The sequence below is a fragment of the Lethenteron reissneri genome, chromosome 23 (assembly GCF_015708825.2).
Source record: "Lethenteron reissneri isolate LAM-NWPU_2019-01 chromosome 23, ASM1570882v1, whole genome shotgun sequence".
Taxonomy (NCBI): domain Eukaryota; kingdom Metazoa; phylum Chordata; class Hyperoartia; order Petromyzontiformes; family Petromyzontidae; genus Lethenteron; species Lethenteron reissneri.
In genome coordinates, this window is record NC_083801.1 from 2,847,491 (window position 1) to 2,853,307 (window position 5,817).

The 5,817-nt window shown below is 46.7% G+C and overlaps 1 long non-coding RNA gene across 1 annotated transcript; it reads right to left on the reverse strand.

Annotated features, from left to right (window-relative positions):
- Window positions 1-3,635: 3,635 nt before the first annotated feature.
- LOC133345851 (uncharacterized) lies at window positions 3,636-5,413 on the reverse strand. Its single transcript, XR_009755491.1, has 3 exons — window positions 5,266-5,413; window positions 4,388-4,458; window positions 3,636-3,929 (listed from the first exon to the last, which is right to left on the reverse strand). It is a non-coding gene; the product is annotated as an uncharacterized LOC133345851 (long non-coding RNA).
- Between the last annotated feature and the right edge of the window lie 404 nt (window positions 5,414-5,817).

Genomic DNA, 5,817 nt, shown 5'->3' on the forward strand with positions numbered 1-5,817 from the left:
CAGATGACGCCAAAAGGCGCACAACTCAAGGACAATGCACCATCAGAGTATGAGAGCTCGGGGCAAGCATCTACACTATGGGGACCTCATTTGCCAGTAAAAATATGATAATTGGTTCTTTACCCTTCTATCTGGCAACAAAACTGACACCTTTTTGCAAGGAGTCATGTTTGCATAGACCGCAATACCTGCAGTCATACCCATATGAGACTAGGCTCGAAGGAAAGCTGTCTCGGGTGTGGACCAATCAACTTCAAGGACAGTGCACATTATCAGAGTTATGTCTTTTGTTTGTATTTATGACTGCAGGTATTGCGGTCTATGCAAACATGACTCCTTGCAAAAAGGTGTCAGTTTTGTTGCCAGATAGAAGGCTAAAGAACCAATTATCATATTTTTACTGGCAAATGAGGTCCCCATAGTGAACAATGACCTCTTCTTGGCATTCGTGTCGGGGTTTTTTTTTATGCAAATTGCACGTGCAGGTATATTCCCCATGGGAAACACCGGGGAACATATGGGAAATGACCCAGGCAGTGAGATGCATGGGTGTAAAACACTGCCCACATGCCCCTATTTCGTCAACCCACATTGACCAGCGTAGTGAAGTATGGTCAAATAACCACCATGACCGACAAGGTGGAGGGGGGCGGGGGGAATCCATCAAGCACTGGATTGACAAATTGTTGCCAATTATCATTTAATATATAACAGGATTGTTTGTTGTTGTTAGATCGCGTGAATATAAATGTGTCGTTAAACCCTCCACCACCCGTGACAGCCAATTAGTACGGTTTGTCATGTAAACAAAACGTGCCAATTCGTTACTACTTCAGCACTAAGAGGTTGTGTGTTGGAGAGTAAACAACCCACACCATTTACCATTCCAGTGCGACGTTCCGCCGGTAATCACAACAACCAGCTTCATCAGGCGACAGCCAGAATTGTGGATAAATCCTCCTCCTGTGTCGGTCTTAAATAGAGGGGGGTACATCGTCCCAACATTTTACTTGAGGATTTTACACATGTAATGTACATCACAGCGACTTTATTTCACAATTCTTTTTTAAGCCCAGTAAGTGCATACTCCGATTTACATATTGACTGTGGACAACCCACAACTCACACCTGTCACCGCCCCCCCCCCCCCCCCCCCCAGAGAGATGTGAATGTTACACAGTCTCGCTAACGGAGCTCTTTCTCTCTCTGTCTCTGTGTGTTTTCAGGGAGACGGTCTTAAAAGCCGTTGTGGACAACCGGGCACGGCTGTCTGAAGCGCAGCTCGTTGAGAAGGATGCGGAAGATCGTCCCTAAACACCGCAATGGCGTGACTGACACGCGTACACGCAATCCAGTTATTTTAATCGACAGTAGGGAACGCATTTATTGGAATCGGTATTGATTCGAGTGGCGGGAGAGCACGTGAATGACGTTCAGAGCCAATTTGACAAATATCTGCAGCTGTGACAGTTCTAACAAAATGTACGTGAAGCTGTAAGAAAAAAAAACTTCTGAAAAAGTTATGCTCACGTGTTTCACATGTTATGCAAACTTGGTTTTGGAATTCAACTTTAATACATTCGCGTGTGGTTTGAACTCAAATGTATTAACCTTAACATGGATCATGATCTTATTCTTGGTCAGCAATAGAGTTTGAATCCCATCATATTCCGTGGTGGGGGGGGGGGGGGTTCACACACTATTTTATACCAGGGCTACTAAGATCGGTGAACTGTGATAGATATTTTTTGCTCAAGATTGTTGGTGATTTTGGGAACCTGAGAATGGGATGAAGCTTATGAATTGCTAGTTGCCTTTTGAAGGCGCGTCAAACACTGCACCACATTCTAGTGGTTTCAGGAGGGCTAACGGAAGGATAGATAGTGTCCCCGTGTTGATTGTTTAGCCCTCCTGAAAGTATTAAGCGTTGGGCGTCGCAGCCTATACACAGGGGGTGAGCTCTTACTGTGGTGCGACCTCCAACGCATTATATAATTCAGTAATGCTTATATTGTATCATCCAAATTAATGATTAAGTATGCAGTGTTACCGATTAACAAGCCATATAATCGATGTACCCATATGTATCAAATTTTCACTCTATTGTATTCGTTTAAACATATGTTTTCTCTTGCAAGTTATGAATAAACTATATTTCAATCCACATTACAAAATCTGTTTTCCATTCGTCCAATGCATTACACATGTTAGCAGGGACATCATCATATGAAGACTTCTCGTACGTGGCAAAATGTTGGTGAAGACCACACACGTCATGAGAAACACACTTTCGAGCCAACCAAACAATGTTGCTTTCGCAACAGACAATAACATGCCGTTTAAGTCTTGTTTGGACACGAAGATAGATAATATGAAAGCAGCAGATAAGAATGTATTGCTAAGACAGAGTTGCACAAGACAGCAGTGCAGGTATGGAGCGTGTGTACACCAACGTGGTAACGAGAACGCTCTGAAACTGAGACCCTATTTGTTATTAGGATGTTTCCCAATGTTATGCCAATTATGCTGTCGGGAAGCTTCGCATCAATTTGTAACGCGAACAGAGCAGTGCTGTAACCCTCATGACGTGTTATAAAATGGCTCGCAGAAGAAGATGCCACAAAACTACTTCTGAGATCCTTGCAAGGGAGTTTGTGTCCCGTTTGTGGGGCACGCTCACACTTCCACACACGCACGTCACCACGGAGAAATGTTGGTGACCTGGTAAAACCAACCCAATAATTAGTAATTCTCGGAACTGGAATTTAGCCATATTAAGTAAAGACCAAAGCTAATATGATCGGTTTTGGACCATTAGTGACCAGGCTATAACCATTAACCTACTATAAAGGAAAAAAAAACCTGTTTTTTTTATCAGGGATGGCTATACACACACTTAACCATTACTCATTCGTGCTGCTTCAATGTTCTGACCCATGAAGCCACCTGGTCACTTCCATGGGACCTAAATTAGTTTGTTGGCCGATACCAAATTTCCACCACCGCCAAACCACTCCCCCCCCCCCCAACTGCATAAATATTGGCTGAGTGAAGTCGCATAGGTGTGCCGTTTTCACCACTGGCGACTCATATTTGGTTAAATAAAAACAACCAACAGAGGGCAAGGTCTGTTTAGTACGGCATTTGGACGAAAGATTTTGTATTGAAAAAATGTGTTGAAAGCATTTCGCGCGTAAACATCGTGTAGTTGGTTTGTCCTTTGACGGAGTGGAACGCGCTCTTGCCCATGACGCGTCGCGTGGGTACACGGGCGTTGCTGCACGGCTTTGCGTGGCGTGCGGTCGTTTTGTGCGCACTGGTGGGTGGTGAAAACAAAAAAAAGAGAGGTTCTACCCTTTCCGGCAATAATACAGGGAGGTGTTCAGATGTTCAAACGCCAAAATAGACGCAACAATTGCAAGGCAGAAAGCCTGCTTTTGAGCACATGTGATTTTGGTAAAACATGCAAACAAACATGCTTTAATGATGTGCAGTGACACGGCGCTGACTGCTGTACAGCAGCAGCAACTGCAGGTAGACACTTAGCGCACATGCCATTGAGCAAATACGTGGGTGTAGGGCAAGGGTCACGGTAGACCTCGTGAGGAGGCCCCTTGAACCCTCTGGTGGGTTCGAGAAGGGAGGCTAGGGCGGAGCCAAGCTGCGCCGAGGTGAATAAAAGCAGTGGAGAGCAGAGCTCCGGGCTGCTGTGTCTAAGGTGGACTCGTCTCGTCGTCGTCGCCCTCATTGCTGCCGCCTTCACCCGGACAGTAGTTGGCTGTCTCGGTCGACGCCGTCGGTGCAATGTAGACAGGGTCGTGTCTGGGCCGGGTTGGATGGCAGCGTGGTCTTGAGAGAGGGGGCCGAAGTTGGTGGCATGAAATGTAATCAAGGAAGGACGGTGCCCCTTGCGACTACCTCGTCTCCGTCTGTGCGCCGCACGCCACCCGCACACACACAATCCTCGACGAGGGAGAAGAGGCCTACGACACTACAGATGTACGCGTTGTCTTTGAAACGTATTGGCCTACACCAGCCTACTGTATGGCCTTGTCTTTTATCAGTGTTACACTAGAGAACGGCCAAAGGCTGAGCACAAAGGCAATGCAATTAATTATCAAAGCACTAATTGCACAGGTTGAGCAGTTATATCGACAGGGACCCTTTCACTTTGATATTCTGATACTGGCAAAAAGGGTCCCAAAGATATTGTTCGGTGGGGGTGGCTCTGAGGGTGTCCCTTTGGCCCCGTCGTTGTATTTTGTGAAGGGTGCACTTAAGGTTAAAATGTGAAAAGCCGTTCAGACAACCGAAGTGGTGTAAACTAATATTGACCCAGGGCGGTGTGTGTGACACGCGGGAGGGCTGTTGTTTTTTTTTCGTTTACCTTGCAGATGGAGAGCTGGGAAGTGTTGATTTCGGTTGGTTTGGCAGAATCAACTTTGCAAAGGTCGACTTCTGCAAATGACAGGTGTGGTAAACAATTATTGATTGTATCACAAATGTAATGTATAGCACCAACAATGTTAGATGTGAGAGTCCATGGGACACACATGCCGCCTGCTTTGTGCTAGCCTTGAGAGCACAGTAGCGTGTGTAGATCGATGTCAACGTAGTGACTAAGCTATTATTGATTTAAATTACGCTTATGCAATGCATGTCTTTACAAACTTTGTTCCCATCAATTCCCAGAAAATGTTTTATCAATGTTCCGAGTAGTGATATACCCAAATCAATAAGTCAAAATTGTGTCCGTGATAACAATTTCTATAAGTTAATGACAACCCTCCCACCCCCTCACTGGTCTTCTGTCGAGGTCAAATGCACTCATGCGCCTTGGACAATGCTGAGCACAGAGGCATACCGGCTGAGGATGCCGGGCTGTTGGGGAGGGAATTTGTCTGGCAGTGGTGGAGTCGTGGTCGCTGGCACAACTCTCCGAGTCTCACTCATCTCGGCAGGGTGGTTGCACGCATTGGTGGCAACAGCAAGAATCGCCTGGGGTTCAGTTCCCGACTCGGGATCCTGTCTGTGCGCGGAGTTGCTAAGTTGCAGAGCCATCGCTAGTCACTGCAAATTGAGACCGTGTTGTGTTGGAGTGTGCATCGCTGCTACGTACGTCAAACAAAAAATGAAAACCAGCGTGGGAGCACCTTACATAAAATGCCCAAACCCAGGTTGCTCACTTAATAAACAAAAACAAACATGGATGCTCATTGATTTCCATTTTATACGAAGTGAATAATTCAAACACTTGTTTCTCACCTTCGGGGCGAATTTCACACAGCTGTGTGCATAACGTGCTCAAGAATATCTTCTCGACTTGAAAGGCATGCTGGGATGCCTCTTCTTCATTGTTGTTTCGGTTTGTTGAGGGGTGATTTGTAAGCTCCCATGCAGCACCTCTTCTATGTATGCAATGTTGCGCTTCTTTCGCACCGTACGTAGCCAACCGTGCTAATCGGAGGTGCGAGATGAAGGACAACAAACTAAAGACAAGAAAAGCAGCGCGAAAGAAACGAGTTTTCAATCAAGATGCAAAAAGTGGACAGCTACAGTGGCTTCTTAATATCGGAAGAAAGAGTGTTCCAGACGCCCGCAGAAGCGCATCTGAAAGCGCCGCGCGATGCGGCGACCGTCTTTGTTCGACGGCCAGCCCGCCGCTCCAGCAGCTCCAGCTACACCGGCGGGCGATGGGCAACCCAGGCGAGTTCGTGGGCCACACGAGCGACCATTCCTCCACCTCAGTGGGCCGCAAGCTTGGCATTGTGCTCGTGCACTTACCATGGCACCCACGCATCACCCGAGAGGCCCTTA